The 21,404-nt window shown below is 42.8% G+C and overlaps 1 protein-coding gene across 4 annotated transcripts in view; it reads left to right on the forward strand.

Moving 5' to 3' along the window:
- The window catches only part of SASH1 (SAM and SH3 domain containing 1), a 315,208-nt gene that overhangs the window by 145,717 nt on the left and 148,087 nt on the right, over positions 1–21,404 (forward strand). The gene's annotated exons all lie outside the window — the stretch shown is intronic.

Raw genomic sequence — 21,404 nt, forward strand, 5'->3', positions numbered from 1 at the left:
AAGAAGTATTTGGAGTTCTCAAACTAGCTCTACTATGACCTAGAAAGATACAGAGACTGTCTTGACATAGCCCTCACTCATTTTTACAAAATGGAATACTATGGACACTTCTTTTTGGACTTAGTGAAAATGCTTAAATTGCAAATTACATGATTGCACATTGCACAAGGAAGCCCAGCATCACCATGATTTCAGAAACACGGTCATATAAAAACCTGCTCCTGGGGTGCCTGGGTGGCTCAGTGGGTTAAAGCCTCTGCCTTCGGCTCAGGTCATGATCTCAGAGTCCTGGGATCGAGCCCCACGTTGGGCTCTCTGCTCAGCAGGGAGCCTGCTTCCTCCTCTCTCTCTGCCTGCCTCTCTGCCTACTTGTAATCTCTGTCTGTCAAATAAATAAATAAAATCTAAAAAAAAAAAAAAAAACAAAACAAACCAAACCTGCTCCTGCTGCCATGTTCTTTGACTTTCAGATTCGCAGCCTAGAGCCAGTTCTTTGAAAGGCTTGTCTATGTAGGTGAAATAATTTTCCCTGGGTAGTCGCTGTTTTGCAATATTACGCTTACTACATTTGACTTTCTCACATTAAAAAACTAATAAACTACATAAACATAAAAGTTCTATAAGTGTTAAAACCAACACCTCTTAGGAGTTGGTTTTTAATAAGCTTATGTAATTAACACCTTGAACTATATATTCCATTTGTTTCTTTTGAAACCATACAAAGAGAACAGGATGGTACACATACAGAAAGCACTGGCATAGTTAATATTGGCTTTTTAAATTATGATGAAGTCATGGATGTTTTAGAAATTAAACCTTGCCAGTTACTTTTAAGTCTGAGAACTGAGGAGTCGATCCATTACCGAGAGAAAAATAAATCGGAACATAAAGCAATATATAAGTTGTTTATATTCCTGTTCCCAAGGGCCCGAGCATAGTGCCTGGTACAGTGCTTGCTGACTGACAGTTTTACTCCATTCATTCATTAATCCAGTCTAAATTTATATTGAGATTCTTCCAGACACTGTCCTGAGCACTGAGCAGTGAACCAAACTTAGGAAAAAATTCTGCCCTTAGGGACCTTACACTTTAGTTAGGGGACGGGACTAAAACAGGCATGAGATAATATGCCAATGAGTTTAGATGATGAGAAGTAGGGAGGAGAGAAGAGTAGGCAGAGGACGGGTCAGAGACTCTTTGCCTGAGAGGTGGGTCGCCATTGTAGCTAGGGCATTCTTAGGAAGAGGGTTGTTGAGTCACTTCTGTGGCAAGTGAGGGAAGAGTGGTGAGGGCCGCCAGAGGAGCAGGTCCCCGGGCCAGGTTAGCTGACAGGTTTTGGAGTGTTGGAGGAGAAGCAAGTAGCCAATGTGGCCAGGCAATAAACCTGAGAGGCTCCGGATGGGGCATGAGAGAAGTGGGGCTGGGCACAGATGCTGTGGACCTTTCGGTTCATGGGGGAGGGGGGCTGCAGCCTTTACTCTGAGGGGGACTGGAGTGTGAGTGAGGCTTTTGAGTAGAGGGTCAAGGATCTGACTTAGGTTCAAACAGGATCTCCCCGATACTGTGTTTAGAGGGTGCCTGGGGTGAGGGGGAGGCATTCGAGTGTTTGATGTCCCAGTATAAAAATGGAGCTGTTGCATTGGGCTTTGCCAGTGGAAAAACATAGCCCATCCTGACAGAGTCAACATTAAAAACAACAATTAGAGGACCCCCTAAGAGACTTGTTAGTATACTTTTTTGGTGGCTTTTCCCCCCACAGTGTAGCAAACAATTAAAAATGTATCCACATCACAGAGAAAAAAAGTGAAATTGCTCTTTTTTATAGAGCAATTGAGGAGCATAAAAAAGTTTAGGTAGGTGGTAGACATGTGATTAACCTATAAATCTAATAGCTTGGATAGGAAGGAGGAGGGGACTGTGTTCCAGCAAACACTGACCTATCCAGTTGTTAAAAGTAACAAGATTTGGCTGATAAGTACATAAAAATGTTCATTCTTAAGTAGTAAGTGAATTCCTCTTTAAGAAAAATTGTGTTAGAAATATAAACATTAGGGGCACCTGGGTGGCTCAGGGGGTTAAGCCGCTGCTTTCAGCTCAGGTCATGATCTCAGGGTCCTGGGATTGAGTCCCGCATCGGGCTCTCTGCTCTGCAGGGAGCCTGTTTCCTCCTCTCTCTCTCTCTCTCTCTGCTTGCCTCTCTGTCCACTTGTGATCTCTCTCTGTCAAATAAATAAAATCTTAAAAAAAAAAGAAATATAAACATTAGATTTTATGAAAAAGCCAGTGGTGATGTTAGTAAGTTCTCAGCTCGTGAGCAAATTGGAAAAATGAACATTGTCAATCTAGTGATAAGTGGCTTGGTAAAATGATGTGAATTCATGTCAGGTAGGCTTTTTTTTTTTTTTTTTTTGGTGCTTTTAGGCCTAGGATGCCTGTCAAGTTTACCCTGTAACTCTGTATAGAATATGGTACAAAACAAATAAATTTCATTCTCAACTTCCAAGGTGTTTTTAATCTAGGACTAAGAATGGATCCATGTGCCAAGGATGCTTTCTCAGAGATCTTTTACATTATATTCTTGGTGAATGGAAAAGTCTTTTATGGTGAAAATTGAGATCATCTTGAGGGGAAGTGATGTAATTAGGAAAGAACTTTTCTTCCCAAAGAATTGAAATAAAAATATGGCCTTCGAGTCATGTACTGTTTTATATGGGTGCATTCACAGATGGACAGACACCCAGATCCAGATCCTGATAATACCCACCTGTGTGCCAGGAACGAGAAGGAGGATTTTGCATGGCTGACCTTCTCTGAATCTGGTTTTTCCTATAGGTTACATGTCAGAATGTGCACAGGGTGAAGCCAGCAGATTTCCCATTCACCCCACATACATGCACAAGTGGGCTTTTGAGTCCCTAAATGAAGTCCTTAGAGCACAGAGTGTTGTTGTGAGTGCCCTTGAGCTCAAGGGAATGGATGGAAGAGCAGATAGCAGAAGCCAGGTCGTGAAATGTGCTCGAGGAGGGTTGGGTGTGCAGTGAAGAGTTGTTTTGGGATTACTTGGGAGTTTTTCCAGGGCATTGTGTGAATTGGTTCCTCCCTGACATCGGAAAGAAACCACCCAGTTGGTGTCACGTGATCGAAGGGCCCTCAAATAGCCTCTAGTGTATAGGAACAGACGGGTTTCCATTTGGTCATCAGGGCTCATTCCCACCAAGGGACTGTGCCTGTTTCCTTGGCCACAGCATTGGTCTTATATTTGTTCTCTGACACTACCTGCCCGAGCAGCATTCCAGGTGTGTTTTCCTCCTGGTCTACCTGGTGGGGTTGGATGGGGAGGATTCAGGCCACTATGGTCCTGATCTCTTCAGTGCCTCTTCACATAGTCATTTCCAAACACTGGCCTTTTCTGTCAGGGTGTGAGAAGAACATAAGACTTTAGGGACCTTGAGCCCCTTGCACCAAGGAACTTTCCCTGATAATCTTTTAGTGTAAGAATCTTCCATCAGGTTCCTACGAGATCCACGCCCATCTGCATGTTAAGAATGGTCAGCGATAAGTGGTAATAATCAGAAATCAGTTCTTCCCATGAAGAATCCTCCACTTGGGTTTCCTTCTTTCTCTCCTATTTCCTGTCCTGCCATGTCTCCACGCCGACTCTTCAGCCAACTGACGGGGTAACTTTTCCTCTTGGAACAGGTGCGGCTGTCCCCTGACTCCGGCAAATTATATGTATTTTTTGTCCCTTCCGCCTGGAGACATATTCCTTGTCCCTTCACCTCGTTCTTCATTTGTTCTTCTTTTGAATGATGTATTTCGAATGTCTCGTTCACTAGACTCATTTACTGCTCTCAGGTTGGTGGGGACAGAGACTGAGACTAAAAGCTCATCATTACATATGAAAATGCCAAATAAATGTTATGGAACCGTCAGTTCTGTTGACTTCATTCCTCCCTTCCTTTATGCACCACACAGACACTTCTTAGGTAAGGTAAAGGCTGAGTATCACTGTGATGGTATGAGGTGCTGAGGTTGCAAAAATGGGTAAGACCCAGCTCCAGCTTTCAAGGACTGTGAAGTCTCCTGGGAATAACAACCGTGTAAGCAAGTAAACGTCACTTTAAAAGATGCCTTAAAATGGAAAACTTCAAATAGACACCAACATAGCATATTTTAAAGATCTCCCATTTCCCAGTGCTAATATTAATTGGTCATGGCCAGTCTTGTTTCGATCTATACCTGCACCCACCTCTTCCCCTTGCTTCCATGACTTTATTTTTTTTTTAAGATTTTATTTATTTATTTGACAGACAGAGATCACAAATAGGCAGAGAGGCAGGCAGAAAGAGAGGAGGAAGCAGGCTCCCTGCTTAGCAGAGAGCCCAATGCGGGACTCAATCCCAGGACCCTGGGATCATGCATGACCTGAGCCAAAGGCAGAGGCTTTAACCCACTGAGTCACCCAGGCACCCCTCCATGACTTTAAAGCAGACTGTTGATGTCAGATCATTCCATTTGTAGGTGAAATGTGTGATTGGCAGTGATGCAGTGAGAAGGCCCTGTCCATGCCAAGTCCATTGTGAAGGATGGGCTGCTGTCTGCAGGGCCACTGGGTGAAAGAAGGTGTTCAGGCAGAAGAAACAGCATAGAGGAGCAGGGATGATAGAGTGTGGCACGGACTGCTTTGATCTGGCCCAAACTGGTGTATGGATAGGGAGGTGGGAGCCATGGGACAAGTCTAGAAAGGCAGACAGAACAGATAAAAAGGCTCTTGTTTTGTATTGTATACAACAGACTGACTTTGTCAAATCCTCACTGGGAGACACTTAGGGCTTTCAAGACCTATATTTTATTTATTTATTTATTTTTTTTTTAAAGATTTTTATCTATTTATTTGACAGAGATCACAAGTAGGCAGAGAGGCAGGCAGAGAGAGAGGGGGAGGCAGGCTCCCCACCAAGCAGAGAGCCCAACTCTGGTCTCTATCCCAGGACCCTGGGATCACGACCCAAGCCGAAGGCAGAGGCTTTAACCCAGGGAGCCACCCAGGTGCTCCTCAAGACCTATATCTTAAAAGTCACAGTGGGCATGGGATCTAGAACGGGGTTTGTAAATGAGATGAGATTGGAGAGAGGGTGAGTACCTGGTAAGTTTTGTCCACCACTTGAAACACAGCTAGGATTAGGATGGAGAGACATTTTGAGACACTTGAGATATGGAGAGGTATTAGAGAAAAGATGTTATACTGACATTGACTTATTAATGACACATTAGTATAATTAGTTCTGTCAGACATAGTGACCTCTTTGAGGGTAAAGGGATGACCCCTGAGAGTTTGGTGTGGGGTAGCTGCTTGAGGCTAATCTCTGGAGTACTGGCATCTGGAATGGAAGTTTGGGGAGCTGGAGAGTTCCTATTGAATACGTAGGAAGAAGCAGCATAGGCATTTGTCTGCAGCTAAGGAGTTGGAGAAAGAGTTTTGAGAGTTATCAAAGTAGAAATTAGGGGCATCCAGGTATGCATTATGGGCCCTTTGGTCAGTGTCCTGGGGCTTGCTGGCCATCTGAATTGTTATCGATAACACTATTTAGGCAATACTTACCAGTTCTTAAAAATGTGGAACTTTGGGAGCATCACCAAAAAAGAATTTAGTTGGGGCGCCTGGGTGGCTCAGTGGGTTAAAGCCTCTGCTTTCGGCTCAGGTCATGATCCCAGGGTCCTGGGATCGAGCCCCACATCGGGCTCTCTGCTCAGTGGGGAGCCTGCTTCCTCCTCTCTCTCGGCCTGCTTCTCTGCCTACTTGTGATCTCTGTCTGTCAAATAAATAAATAAAATCTTAAAAAAAAAAAAAAGAATTTAGTTGACAGTGAATGGTTATAAGTATGAATCCTCTTTGTCAGTCTTGATCAGGTCACCAGGACTTCCAAATCTCTCTAAGGAAATCAGCCATGACGGTCAAGTCCAGTTCTGATTCCATTTATTATCATGCTCCTGACTCTTTGCCCAAGCCACAGCAGAATAGAATTTTCTTAAAATATGACAAACTCAAATATTGTACAAGGTTTAACAACCAGAAAATTCAAGATAGTTTTGAGATTAATCATTTCCAAATTTCTAGGAATATTCTAGATCACTTCCCTTTACCCTTTACCAATCAGGTCATCATTGGCCAAATGCTTGAGAATGCTCAATATCCTCATGATTATTTGCCAGAGAAAGTGCAGAGTGTGATTCATACTCATCAAAATCTGTGACTATGGTGAGAAATGTGACTTCATTTCCACCCAACTAGCTCACTCTGCTGTTCTTTCCAAATCTGTGGTTCTATTAAGCTCAGGGCAATTTAGAAGTGAGAAATGAGTTTAGTCCGCAGTTGCCATCTGCTAATTCCACATGTCCATTTTGAGTATGAATCTGTACTTGAATTTTTTGGAACAAATTGTCAACGTTCCAGTCATTTCCCTTCATTTTCGAGTTTTGAGGCTTTCTGCGAAATGTTCTTTTGAGCCACTGATAGATAGCTTAGCAAATTGGATCTTTCAGGGTCTTTAATTCCAAAAACACCTTACACAAAGCGTGCAGACCAGGAAACCCCCGCAACAGGTGTCCACGACTTAACCATATGACCACAGTGAAATAAACTAAAGACCATACTTTGCTTTTCTATTAATAATAATCGTTCATGTTTCTTGATTTTATATTGTATACATAGCGCCAGCAGAACACCTGGGGTGTTACAGGTGTTCGACAAATATTATTTGAATTAATGACATACCCTATTAGGTATTGATTGAAGAGCATAGTAATTATCTAGCCTCAGTCACTTTCTCCATCATACCTGACAGTTAACATGATGTCTCTCTCTCTCTCTCTCTCTCTCTCCCTCTCTCTCTCTCTCACACACACACACACACACACACACACACACACAATCCCCAGGAGGGATACAGAGGAGGCCTTTTTTAAAATCCCATTTTATTGTAGCTACGCCTCTCCATGGTCAGGAAACAGAGTTCTCTTACTTAGACCGAGCTTTCCACATTCCTTCTGAGCTCATAATCAGAGATTTTACTCTCACTGTGAGTGAGATTCTGGTAATCACATTTTTGCTCAAAATCTCAAGCCTTTCGTACCCTCAGGTCAAGCAGGCTGCACTGGGCCTGAGGGAGGAAGATGAGAAGAAAAGCCCATGTTTCTGCTGTGACCTTAGATCTGTCCAACCTCTGATGGCATTTCCCTAAGAAAACAGGGAGCATGAGAAGAGAAAAAGGGAAAGCCTTAGGGAAGCATCTACTTGTCCCAGTGAGCTGAGGAGGAAGGGTTGAGGGTCAGGAGGAGGCCAGTGGGCCACAGGGTTCTCGAATAGACTCCTGAGTGAGAGTCCCGGCAGGAGTGCCCCCTGGGAGGCAAAGTGCCTTCAGTGACTTTTATCCTTTTGGTCACATATTCACTGGAAGATACCGTTTACATTGTGATCAAGTATGATCATGCATAACCAAAACAAACATGGTAGGAAACAGTATCTTTGCTTCATGTGCTGCACGCCACCCTTCTCTGTCTTCTGGGCTGTTCTGGGCGATGCTGTGCAATGTCATTTCAACAAATGCTGGGCTCAGATGTCTCCATTTATAGTGGGACTCTGCTGGCTTAGCACCTTGTCAACCCAGAAGCCAGAAATGAATCCCAGCGGCCATGTCTTCTAGACTGATGGTTGGTGGTGGGTGGCAGGTCTCCATGGCGGCTCCCACGTGGTCTCTGTCCACTCCCTTGCCTTGTTGGTGTGAGGTGGTGCCCAGACCTGCCACGAGTCCAGATCCTGCCAGATCTCCTTCTCTTCCTGGGAGCCTTGAGCCAAGTGTGTGTGTAGATCTGTTGCAAGGAGCCCTAGCTTCTCTCACAGGTCACCCACGGTGTCAGGGCTTCAGCTGGTGAGAAACAGATGTGGATTTTAGTTGTCTTTGTGCCATTTCAGTATTCTTGGGGGATCAGCCCTAGATGGGCTGCAGCCCTTATCAGCCCTTGATCTGCTGGGGAAATACCAGTGCAGTTGCTTTTCCATTTGGAAATAGGAAAGAACTTAGAACTTAACTTACACTTGTGTTTATCTCATTTAAAATGCCTATTTCTATGTGCATCTTTAATGTCAATAGATATAATTTATATTAATAAGTACTTAAGACTTGTAAGTAGATATATGTATTTATAAATAATTATCTTATATCATGAAAGTTCCATGGCCCAGTTGTTGTTATTTATTTTTGGTTTTGGGCTTTGTGTTTTTTTGTTTGTTTTTTGGGTGTGTTTTTTTGTTGAGAGTGTTGGGAAGGAGGGAGTGGTCAATGCTGCCTGCCTGGGGTCCTTCCTTCTTCAGGAGTGGATTTATGTTAATCAGAGACCTCAGAGAACTGGATGATAAAGAATAGTGAGGGCCTTGGGCACCAAAGTCATATTTGCCAAAGGAAGAATTAGACATAGGGCCTGGCAAGTACTTGGTGTTTTTGGAGAGGAGCAGTGGAAGACGTGAGATCAGCCCTCCGGCCACCTGCAATGTGGGTGTGCCCCCAGGGCCTTTGCATCACCACCAGCATGATCTAATATTGTCCTTTAGTGTGTATTTTTGGTTGTCATGTGTAAAAAACTTTTTTCTGAGACAGACTATATTCCAGCTCCAACCATCTTGCAGAAATGCTGGGAGTGATATCTCAGAGAAAGCTATTTGAGATCATTCTCTATTCACTGAATTTCTCCATAATGACATGGCAGGGTGGGATAACAGAGCTGGTGCAAACAGTGACATTGTTAGTGAGTTGGACAGTTGACTAGTCAGGGCCAGGGTCCCCAACAAGAAGATAAGGAGTTAGTGATGAAGTCTTAGAATATAGATAAGGTTCAATGACATAGAGTTTGGAGCCGATGGACAAAAAAGAATTCTTGAGATGTCTTTGGTGCAAAATGGTGGTTTATTAAAGCATGGGGACAGGACCCATGGGCAGGCAGAGCTGCTGCCCCAGGGTTGTGAGGAGTGGTCTATTATATGCTTGCAAGTTGGGAGGGGGTTAGGGATGGCATAAGTCTCTAAGGAATTTTGGAAGCAAGGTTTCCAGGATCTTGAGGGGCTAGCAATTGTTGGGGAAAAGATTATTCATCACCAGTAATAACACCTTTTTGTGAGACCTTTAGATGTATAGCAGTGGGCCATATGCTTGGGAATGATTGTCAATAGTATCTTGGAGGGTTTAGAGATAAAGGAAGTTTCCAAGGGAATTGTTAAAGTAGACTTACAGGATCCTGGTTGAGGGTCGGTCAGGCTAGGATTGCCCTTTGCCCTTAGCAAAGCCTTAAGGTAGGGGTAGTTGAGTCTCTAGAGGAGTGCCACTCTGCCTGTTTTAAGGGCTTGTCAGTGGGTAAGGAAATTTAGTAATTTTTCGTCTGCCTCTTTTTCCCACATCATTCCCCCCTAAACAGTTTTGATCCTTAAATCTTTAAGGTTGTTGAGGTTGAAAGGTGGCATCTTCTGTAACTTCTTCCTGCTGAATAAGGGCGTAGAGCTGTCCCTACCTACAGGTCAGTATTGGTCAGTTGAGGAATGTGTAGGGGAGTTATAAAAGACGGAGGCAGCTGAATACAGTGAAGAAGTAAAGAAGTGTCTCTGTGTGTGGTAAGGGTCATCCGTGGACGTGAAGTCGTTACAGCAGTGGAGTCTCAGCACCACGGAGAGAAACACTGAACAAGGCAACACATTAAGATTAGTAAGGCTATAAGAATAAGAAGTCCAAAAAAGAGATCTTTAATCGTTGACTGTAGTCCTCCTTTAAACCAAGAGCTTAACCAATCACTGAGAGAGAAAGAAGGATTTTGTAGAGTTCCAGTTTTGGGTATTCATATCTTGTACTATAGTCTGATGACATTTTTGTGATAATCTGGGATGTACACACATTTTGTTTTGATGACTGTACATGTGCCACCCTCTGCGGCTGTTAGGACAGCTAAGGCTATTCTATTTTGTAAAACTGCTTTACACATTTGTGTTTCAGTTATTTAATAGAGAAATGCTGTTTTGAGTATCACTAAAGTCTTCAACCATGTACTTGTTAGTAAGACCTTTTATGTGTCAAACAACACCCTCCAGTCCCAAAGGGGGAACAAAAATGGATGTTAGTTGGTCACCAATGAGATACAGAATGAGTTCACCATTGTTTTAAGTTTTGGAAGGTTGGTCAAGTTGGTAATGATTTTAATAATGCATCCATGATTCCAGGCAAAACCCATAGTACAGTGGTCTATCCAGCCTGGGGGAAGCCATGAACACGAGTCAGAGCCATATAACCATTGGGTCCTGTTAGGAGACAGTCCTCCAATTCTGGGTTTCTGTTACTGCAGTCAAGATATCAAGAGCTATTCAGTTTTGGAGGGCCATCTTTTTAATTTTCAATAAAAGGCAGTCCATTGTTTCTTTGTAGGGAATAAGGGAGTTATGGCTAGATAATAGGTTTTTTTTTCCTTCCAAATTGCTTCGTGGACATGTAGGACTAGGAAAGCTATTTGGAGTCAGTATTAATATTTACTTTTAAGGCTTTGGCAATTGCAAAATACTAGTGAGCACTATGGCATACCCAACTTTTCTTATTCTTTTTATGAAAACTATTGTCATCAGTAAACCAATTGCCATTTGTATTTTTAATAGGGGCATCTTAAATCTGGCCAACTAGAGTAAGCAAGATCAACAGCCTCTGAATAGTTATGCTCTATAGAGAAGTACAGTGGTCAGGTCCAAGCGTAAGGGTTGATGGGTTTAAAGTCTGACAGGTTAAATATTATTTTAAGCATATCTGTAAGTGTAGTCTGGTATTTAATAAGTTGGCCTCCATCATCCATTGGTGGCCTTTGGTTTCTAAGACAAATCTGGACCTGATGTGAAGTCATTACAGTTAGGGACTGTCCCATAGTGAGATTTGAGGCTCCTTTTACAAGAGCACTGTTGTATGCTTAGCTAAAGCCTTTGTTTGCAATTGTACCTTAATAGAGGTGGGTGAGATTTGAGGCTCCTTTTACAAGAGCACTGTTGTATGCTTAGCTAAAGCCTTTGTTTGCAATTGTACCTTAATAGAGGTGGCTTCTAGGATAAATATGACTGAGGGATGAAACCATTAAGAAGCCCTTTCTGAGTGGTCCAGCCGTAACAATATCCTAATTACAAAGGATCACTGGTGAGTGGGAGAAAACTTTGTTAAGAGATAAGGGGAGTCTCACATGCATCATCCAATCCAATCATAAAGAAAGTGGGATCATCTATTATCTCCACAGGTCCATAGTTAATCCTATGGGATGGAGTATGCTTCTGGCTTTAGGCAATTGCATTATTCCAGCCACACACAAGGTGATAGTTAAGTTATACAGTTGTTGGGGAATCAATCCCATTTTCCAGTTGTTTAATCATGTGTTATTGGGGTCTTGTTACTATCCCCACAGAATAAAAAGCAAGAAGATTGTCTAAACAAGCTATTGTGCAACTTTTCTGAAGTTTACCTCAAATTGTGTAGCTTAGTAAACAACATTTAAAGACAATCCAATCTAGAATTTAACATCCACAAAGATGTGTTTTTAAAACAGAATTTTTCTCCTTAAAATAACGTTCATTTCCAGAGATGGCCAAATCAGGACTAATTTATTTGAAAAAAAACAAGTCCAGTTTTAACTGACTTGACCTGATTATTTACATAAGCTCAGCAAGAACAGTGAGTGATCATGTAGGTCTTTTAGAATCTGCTTTGCTGGAACTTCTTATAAGGAATCTCTAGGTTGAACTTTTAGTAACCTTTCTAGGCCGGGAACCAAGCCAAGTACTTGCCATCAGACATGCTAGCAATACCTGTCGATTTGGGCAGATTCCTCTTTCTGAGGTCCCCAAAGTATCCTGGGGTTCCTGCACCTGCTAGGAAGTGACATTCTTTCCTCATTTGGTGAGGCTGCTGGGAACTCTGTAAGCAGGGTATAGATCAACAGTTCCAAGGGGCTTTATGGCTCCAGGTTTTATAAAGTCAACCTTAGTTCCTTCAAGCTGTCTGGTCATATCTGAGTCTATGCATGTCTTTCTCAAATATGACATTCCAGGCAAAGCCTTGGTAAAATAACCCATGTTTCCAATGGTGTCCTGTTACAAGGAGAACAAATTCATATTGCACTTGTGCAAATGACTGGTTGCCATGGAAGAAAGAATACTTACTGAGACCTTTTGAGTTTCAGAGGGTTCAGTAGAGAGAAAAGTTGAATGATTTGTTTACAAATGAATATTTTTACATCTCTGTAAGTCACAGATATCTTAAGAAAAATTTTTCTTAGTCTGGAAGAGCAAACATTAGAGAACCAGCAATGTCTAAAATAAGAGACCTAACACTATAATCTTTTAGTTCATTTAGTCCCATGTTACTAATTCTGGTTTAGTTTGAATGCAGCTTTAGTTAGTTCTGCAAATTCTTACCCATTTCAGTTTAATATATTCAATAACTGTATTTGTCCTGAATGTCCTTTATATGAATCTCCTTTAAAATAAAAGTCATTTTACAAGAGAATTAGAACAATTATAAATGACAAAAAAACTCAGAAGTAGACATTGTTAATGATCTGATATGAGAGTTTGCTATGACACTATAGATAAGGAAACTCAGTTATCCTGCGAGGCACTGACATGTAACACTTTTAACAGCCAGAACCAGAATGTAACATACCAAACAAGCAAGCCTAATTAGTCAAGACTTTGTTCAAGATTTAAATCTTAAGGAAGTTTGTTAAAACCTTTTAAAGCACATGCCTAAATAGGATTAGGGATATTAAAGATCTGATAAAACAAAACATAGAAACTGGTTTTTCTGGGTAGTCAAAGAGAAAAATATTTACATTTTCTTCTTAACAGCGGATCAATTAATCTAAGAAAACTTTGTCTTTTTTGAACACAGAGAAAGCAGACTTTCTATACCAGTGTCTTTTTAGAATTCATTTCAATCTTTGTCCGTCCTGACCATACCTAAAATTCCATTCAAAAGATTTCCCTTCACAAACCTTCTACAACTTTCCTTTGCATTCAGGTTTTGTCCCAAGCCATTTCCTTCCAAACAATCATCTCATTCAGGACAAAATTACCTTATTTTCCTTCAACAAAATGCATTCCCATTCCTCATATCTTTCTTACATATCTCCTACTTTTCCACATAGAGTTGTTTCCCTTATTTCCATCAGTCATAGTTACAGTTAGCAGAATTTTGTACTCTTAGAAACACCTTAACATCTAGTGATGGCTAAGTGTTAGCCATTTGTGAACTGTTACAACAGAATTCTTTAGATGGCAAATTTATGAATCAGTTAAGCACAAAACATGTTTACCAACAGATTTAAATATTCTTAGTTTCTTTGCAGTAAGAAGTCAAAAGCACAAACCTACGTCCAGTATTCAGTACTTTAGCACTTTATCCTATTTGGAAAAGACCTAGATGTCCAAGAAATTTAATTTTGTTTGTCATCCCAGCAAAACTTTAAACTTTCAGGTTACCAAAGACTTTGAAAGCTATCTCAGCAATTACCCATGAAAACTTTAAGACAGACAATGAACCATCAGTCTAGTCATCTTTTTGCTAACAAATTGCAACAGATAATATGAGCTTATTTGACCTTTAGTAAACCTTGATAGAATAAAAGTTTCATGTTTATTGCTGATAACTTAAAAGACATGTTTATCTTAATTAAACCAACAAACTTAACTTATTTCAAATACTGAGTTACGTTCCACCTGGGCCCACTCCACTTGGAATGTTTACCTGAGACACGGGTGGGGGGATCTGGAGTGGGAGGTGTTAGGTCCAGGGACTGTTCTTCTTGCTCCCTGACCGTGAAGAGAGAGGGAGCCGTGGTGCAGGAGGCACCGGGGATGGTGTAGAGGCCAGTCATGCAGGCTGCATTCAAGTTGGTGCAGAAACAGGAGACGAGGGAGACAGAGGAAACAAAGTGCTGCTAGGAGGCAGAGAAAGGCTTCCCGGTTTTAGAGCTCATCAGCCAACAGAGGAGCAGACGCCACGTTTTCCCACGAACAAGTGGGGGAGAAGTTAGGCAGTCCATGTCAGGCCAGAGAAGACAAGGAATTTCCCCAAAACAAAGGGAGTTTTGGCAGCTGCATGGGAATATTCCTTAAAGTCTCCATCCCGAGTTAGACTAACCCCAGTTGGCACCAGTTATAGCCATTAACATGGGAAGTGAGTGAGGGAGAAGCCCCCACATCTATTAGGAGGAACATAGATAAAGTCAGAGTCCCCTTTGCTAGGGATGGCCTGTGTATCCTCCAGCAACCTGGGTTTACTAGGAGAAGGCCTATTTAGATAATTATCCAATATGTCAGCAGGCAGTTTACTAGCTGACCCATTTGGGCAAACACATTTTGCAAAAGGCCCTTAGATCAGGGTCTTGGTGTAGAGCAGTGAAGGCCTAGGTATGAGCAATGAAGGTATCGTAGGTCCATTTGCCCTGTTTCCTGCAGAGGAGACCTGATAGATCCCACTGAGGCCATGCAGTGTTACAAGAGCTCAGTCCTTTCCCAAGTTTTACAATGCAATTTGTTTCCAGTGGGTTAAAAGGGCACACCAAGGTAGAGTCCTTGGGAACCGAAGAAGCCTACTGAGGCCATCCTCCCAGAAAAGTAAAGAAGGTCCATTACCAAATCCCCCCCAACTCCTGGGTGGTGTCCCACGCAGGATATGTCAGGTTCCCCTGTGTCCTAAGCAACCGGAGGCGTCCCTCACACAAGACATCGCTGTTGATCCCAATCCTGCCTTCCCTGGGAAGGCATTCCTGCCATAAAAGGCCCTGGAGGGATGCCGGCACTCTTCCCCTACCCCATCGCATCCTAGGCTGCTGATGGGTGCCTGGTGAATGGACTAAAATACCGTTCTGTGCCGTGCCATTTTCTGTCCTGAAGCTTGTGTACTGTTCTCCCATTTTAACCCATGGAAAATACTAGAAAAGTTTTGCAAGGGGAAATTACCCAATTTCGTAGCTCTAAGTAGTTAGTAGAGGACACTGACAAGAAACATTAAAGACTGAAATCCATCATGGTCTAAGCGACTTTCCAACACATGTGATCCTTACAGCCAACTTCCCTTATAAATGTCCCCAGTTGCGTTTTATTTCAGTCGGGTACTGGTTTCAGCTGGTTCCCCGTGGAGGTCCCATGGCCAGAAGTGGCTAGACCAGGAATGTGGAGGGGATCACATTAGATCAATCAGGAGGAAACATCACATAGGAGTCTTAAGATTGGCAGCCGTCCTGGTGACTTAGGTGGCTGTCCTGTGCCCAAGACAGACAACTTTGTATAAAGAACAGAAATAAAGAGAGGGCATCAAGTTTCCATTCTGGCCAGGGTACTAACTTCCAGCCAAAAGGCAGACGTTCTCCTTCCCGTAGAGTAGCCACAGGCTAGAGGAATACAGCCTGAGCAATCAACATTAAAGTGTTCCAATAAGACCATATTGTTGAAAAGCCCCAGGAATGAGAGTCAAGGAAGAAGAGAGAAAGCTTACCAATTTTGCACCAAAGCTCAGAGTCCAGATGTAAAGACTCAAAGACCCTTCATGTTCACCAAATGATGAAGTCTTAGAATATAGATAAGGCTCAATGACATAGAGTTTGGAGCCGATAGACAAAAAAGAATTCTTGAGATGTCTTTGGTGCAAAATGGTGGTTTATTAAAGCATGGGGACAGGACCCATGGGCAGGCAGAGCTGCTGCCCCAGGGTTGTGAGGAGTGGTCTATTATATGCTTGCAAGTTGGGAGGGGGTTAGGGATGGCATAAGTCTCTAAGGAATTTTGGAAGCAAGGTTTCCAGGAGCTTGAGGGGCTAGCTGTTGTTAGGAAAAAGGTTATTCATCACCAGTAATAACACCTTTTTGTGAGACCCTTTAGATGTATAGCAGTGGGCCATGTGCTTGGGAATGATTGTCAATAGTATCTTGGAGGGTTTAGAGATAAAGGAAGTTTCCAAGGGAATTGTTAAAGTAGACTTACAGGATCCTGGTTGGGGGTAGGGGTCGGTCAGGCTAGGATTGCCCTTTGCCCTTAGCAGAGCCTTAAGGTGGAGGTAGTTGAGTCCCTAGAGTAGTGCCACTCTGCCTGTTTTAAGGGCTTGTCAGTGGGTAAGGAAATTTAATAATTTTTCTTCTGCCTCTGTGTCCCACATCAGTCAGAACAGCTAAGATCGGACAGCAGTGACACCCGGTTTTGCAGTTGAGACAGGAGCACGCTAGCATTCATAGAAGTGACTTCTACAAAAACATCCTAAAATAAGACAATTAACTATAGAGCATTTGTCCCTACAACAGGCAAGCGGCACTTAAGACATAAACCGCCAGATGTCAGCAAAAAAAAAAAAGAAAAGAAAAAGAACTGATATCAGTATGTGGACATTAACCAAATAGGTACACAGATACGTCACCAGAGCCCTGATTGGCAGGACTCAGCACACCTGATTGCTTAAGATAGTTCTGCAAAAGAGCTCATCAAACCCCCTAAATTAGACACTCTAGGGGTAATCTCTTTGGTCCCCTCACTCTCTGGACACTTTATACTCTTGCTCAATAAACTTTGCTGTGCTGCCCACCACTCTTCATCTGGTCTGCTTCTTCATTCTTGGAAGCAGCATGATCAACAACCGCGGGCACTGAAGACAGATAATTCCTATAACAGCATCTCACGGATTCAGTGAGGCTGAACAAGGAAACCAGAATTAAAGTCTTTTTTATGGTAGTAGCAGTTTCACCTGAAAGGTTGCTGAAAGTGTTTATCACCTCAGAATCTTTAAACAAGCTAATTAAGAATGAAAACACATTGTGAAGTCGTTCAAGAAATCAGGCTTTGTTGTTGTGTAGTGATTTCTTTCTGTGGATTTAGTTTGTAGGGAACCAATGTACTGACGCATTGCTCTGTCCCTCTACAAAACAATAGGAAGCAATGTAAATATAACGTATATTTATATTAAGGAATATATATATATATGGACTTATTATTATAGACAAAAGGGAAGAGACACACTAAATAAATGAGTCAGGAGACTTCTCTTCTCCTCAATGTTGGGAATTACGAGCAACACATTGAGTTTTCCTTCTGGGCTCTGTCTTTATAGATACATAAAATAGCAGGACTACAAGTTCATTTGCATTCATTTGCATGTGATCTGCATATAACTATACAGATTACATTGTATTTCCTGGTGTTTTCAGGATTTTTTCCTTTTTCTCTTTTTTCCTCCCTTAAAGATTGTCAAGATATCTGAACCATAAATGACATCTGGGAAAGAAAAGAGCAAAATAACAGAAGTTAATGATACAAATGCTTTGTTTCATAGTACTTTTAGTTTTCACTTCTCCAGAGACAGAAATACATTGGGGTAAATATCAGAAATACTGTTACATCAGTTGTTGAGAGAACAGTGCTGTTTCTTTTCTCCTTAATTGTAACAGCAGTCTACCAGATGTGAATTGTTCGGTACAAATGCCCCTTATCTCTCTGTCTTTATGTTGGTTGTATAAAAGAGGAGTGTTTGGTATACATGTATGCTTTAGCTTCATGGGAAGATTACACAAGATTTGTTTTCCCTTGACCTGCCACTGGGAGTGAGACCACAGATTTAATTTAAAGCTATACCAAGTGAAGTAGATGGCCCTATGGAAGGATGTTGTGACCTGGTTTTATAATAAGAAAAGGAAGGAGAACTTGAATTTGCATGGAGTCTTTTTTTTTTTTTAAGATGAAAATGGGAAAATTCTTATAAAAAGATCATGGGGCACAAAATTTCACAATTTACTTAAAAAAAAAACAACTTTTAAGGAAATAAGATTTCCCCGTTCCTAAATTTGAACCCATAATACTTCAGTCTGATGCATGGGAACCAAAGGGGGAAAAAAAGAAGTGAAACAAATTAGGCAAGTAATAACTCTAGAGCAGAAACAATGAACACCTTAAAAGAAACAGAGTTTTAAAAGGAATCTATTTCAGTGTATTTAGAGAGAGTTTAAAGTCATGGTCTAAAGTTTATTCTGTAACATCAGTGCCTCTTGACATCAGCCTTGTTGAATGTTGAGTGAAATGTGAACTTCATGTTCTCAAAGGAAAGATGCGGGAGATATGGTGCTATTAAGCAGCCAGCTGCATTATTTAAATTCCCTGTGGACTGATTTTGCAAACATTTCTGGTAGAAGTGAAGGTTCTGACTGAATAAGTCTGTGCTATCTCAAGTAGGAACAGGTTGGACAGAAATGGTACAGAGGTTTCCAGGTAGTCCTGAAGGAACATGGGTTTTGAGAGGATAAAGAGAAAATCATCTTGTGGTTGTTCATTGGTTCCATTTGATGGAGATGAATGGGATTCCTTTCTAGGGATGGCAGACAAGACTTATTTTTTAGAAACATGTTCTTCTAAGTTTTTTTCTTTCTTTCTTTCTTTTTTTTTTTTTCTGGATAGAGGACACAGTGGGAGAGGGAACACAAGCAGGGGAAATGGGAGACAGAGAAGCAGGCCTCCCACTGAGTGAGGATCCTGATACAGGGCTTGATCCCAGGACTCTGGGCAGACACTTAATGACTGAGCCACTCAGGTACCCCAAAACATGTTCTTTTATTCATTTGGTTTTCTTGGCATTTAAGTCATCAAAACTGATGAAAATGGAAATTTGGGGGACTTCTTGCACATCTGGAAAGCGATTTGGGAAAACAGAGAGGCAGCTGTGCCACTCTAGTCTAAATTATTGTCTGCTGAGCGCCGAGTAAGGAGTGGGTAAGCAGCACGTTTCAGGGTGTGAAGCGTTTGCTGTCTCTGGCCCACATTGAGTTGAGCAGCTGCCTTTTTTCTTATGAGCAACAGAAATGTTTTCCAGGTCCCCAAGTTATTGGGGAATTGAGTAATTTGGACTGAGAAAGAGGGACTTAAACTTTCTCACTAGTAGCAGAAAACCTTTGATCGACAGCTTGGAACCTTGAGAAGCAAACAGTTGGTTTTGAAGGTGTTACTTGGGAAAAGGGGACAGAAGGTAATTTGAACAAAGCCATGTAAATAATTAAGAATTTTTTTGGAGTGGACTTAATTTTCCAAGAAGACAGTTGACTGTGTTAAGTTGTAGAGTTCAGCTGGTTATTTTTGAGAAGCCAGAATTCAAAATTGGAGCGGCTTGGCTAGAACAGAACAATTCTTAGTGCCTCTGTGTGAGAGAGAGAGAGAGAGAGAGATTGAGTTCCATTTAAGAACAGCAAGCCATAGGAAGATGTGCAGCTATAATCTGTAAGGCCTCTCACAGATGCACTCAGGCATTAGAAGATGTGGGTTTTATATTTGGTCAGAAGTGGCAGGCATGTTTCCCTCCCTGGATGGATGGAGGTGGATGTTTCTGGATGAAGACAGGATAGCATCATCTTCTCAGGAGACTTGACATGACTCTAAAAGGCTTAGGAGGTGCCAGGCGCCCCAGCGGTGGGGGACCCCAGTGGGCTGTGGCCGGGTCCAGACAATCACTCAGAGAAGGGGGTTCTTGGGTGCTGTGGCTGCAAGTCTGTTCCCCCACCTTCCAGTGCACACTTTGAAGGGAGTGCCTTGGTCTTTTCCAGTATATACCAGGGGCAGGGACTAAGGAAACCAAGGGTCTTGAAGAGGAGGGGGCCCCGGAGGACTTGTTTCTTTGGGGCATAAGCAGATATGCTAGGTTGACAGAAGACAGCTGGCCAGGCTGTGGACTCAAGCTCTCACCGCAGCGGGCCCTGAGCTCTCATTCTCCTAGCCTGGGCTGCCAGGAATAGCCAGCGTTCAGGACTCATTTCTCCTGGTGCTGGGGCTGAGGTTGGTGGGCTGGGAGAGGACCACTCTGAAGGGAAAGCGGTCACTCTAGGAAGCTGCTGGTTGCTCTTCTGGCTGCCCTGGGCCTCCCTGTCTGGGGGCCCAAGCTCCTCCCTCAGCCCAGCGGGATGGGGAGCAGAGGTAAAGTGAAGGGCCCTGAGGTCCAGGCTGGCAAGCTGGGGGTTTATTTTGTCACCGGGTGATAGGGTAGCATGGGTGATTCCCAGGGAAAGGACAGCTGGTCAGCTCTGTTTAGCAAGGTCACTTTGGTAGCTGTGTTCGTGGCAGAACAAAGTGGGGAAACGGACAGGGTTCGTGTGGTTGATTTGAGGCGAGTCAGGGCAAACCGTGGGACCATAATTTGATTGATCAAGCTGTATTGCAGGAGCATCACCTTAAGATGCTCTGGTCTGGCCTCCCTCCTCCCCTGTGATTCTGGTTCCAGGCAGTTTGACAGCAGTCAAGCGAAGACCACCAGGCTGACCACCCCTGGACCTTTCCTCAGAGGCCCAGCAGCGGATTTCTTACCTTGACTAGTCATATTTCCCTATTGGAAACTTGACAGTAAACCTACTGAAGAGGGGGTTAGGCTCCCAGCTCCTCTACTGTGTCCTTACAGCCTGTTGTCTGAGATAGACAGATGGACCAGTGGACTGAATGGGAATGACTTTTGCCCAGACATGTTCAAACTCAAGCAACTTATTGGTCTTGGAAGAGTTCTTCCTTCTTCAGGGAAGAGCCCCTAGCTCTGCACTGGGATTTGGAGGCAATTAACTCAAAGGAGAACATTTTACTGGTGGAAAAGGAAGAGGGTTTTTTTTTTTTTTTTCTCTAAAAAAAAAAAAGAAATAATTTCTTTCTTTTTCGCCTGTCTGCTGGTTGCATAAAACTGATGAATGCACAGATATGGGATAGAGATTGCTCTGACCCAGGCCTCTTGATAAGGCCTGAAGGTCTTCAGCAAACAGCCTTGGGGGTGAACTCTGAATCCCCCCGCCCCGCCCTGCTTGCATTGGATTGTGTCTGGCGGGTTTAGACAAGCATTGCTGTGTGTGATGTGACAGGACTGTGCTCTGTAAGCTGGCACGTGTGGGCACCTTCTAGGCTTGCTCCGAGTTGTGTTTCTTTGGTTGTCTTGGTAGCGCCATTTATTCATACCAAAGAAAGGACAGGTTGGGAGGTAAAAAGGGGAGGGGAAATGTTTCTCTGAATGAATGAATGAATGAACAGAACAAATGGCATAATTTACAAATGTAGGCAGCATTTGGCCTCGTGAATGTGTTCAGACGTGCATTTGGGCATCAACTCCCCAAAGGGAAGACTATAGTCTGAAACATTATCTTGTAGTGAATATTAGGAGCTAATAGTCCTGTGGGCCAGGTGGACTGTGTTCCTTCATTAGTTCTCACTGCGCCATAGGTACTCAGTGCTCCAGAGTTACCGGAGATTAGGAAACCCGCCTCTGGCTGAGAGCTGTTAGCGGTCGCAGAGCTGAGTGCAGACCCAGGAGGGTGGGGTCCAGAGCAGTGGCTCAGGCCACAGACGG

The sequence above is a fragment of the Lutra lutra genome, chromosome 6 (assembly GCF_902655055.1).
Source record: "Lutra lutra chromosome 6, mLutLut1.2, whole genome shotgun sequence".
NCBI classification, from domain to species: Eukaryota; Metazoa; Chordata; class Mammalia; order Carnivora; family Mustelidae; genus Lutra; species Lutra lutra.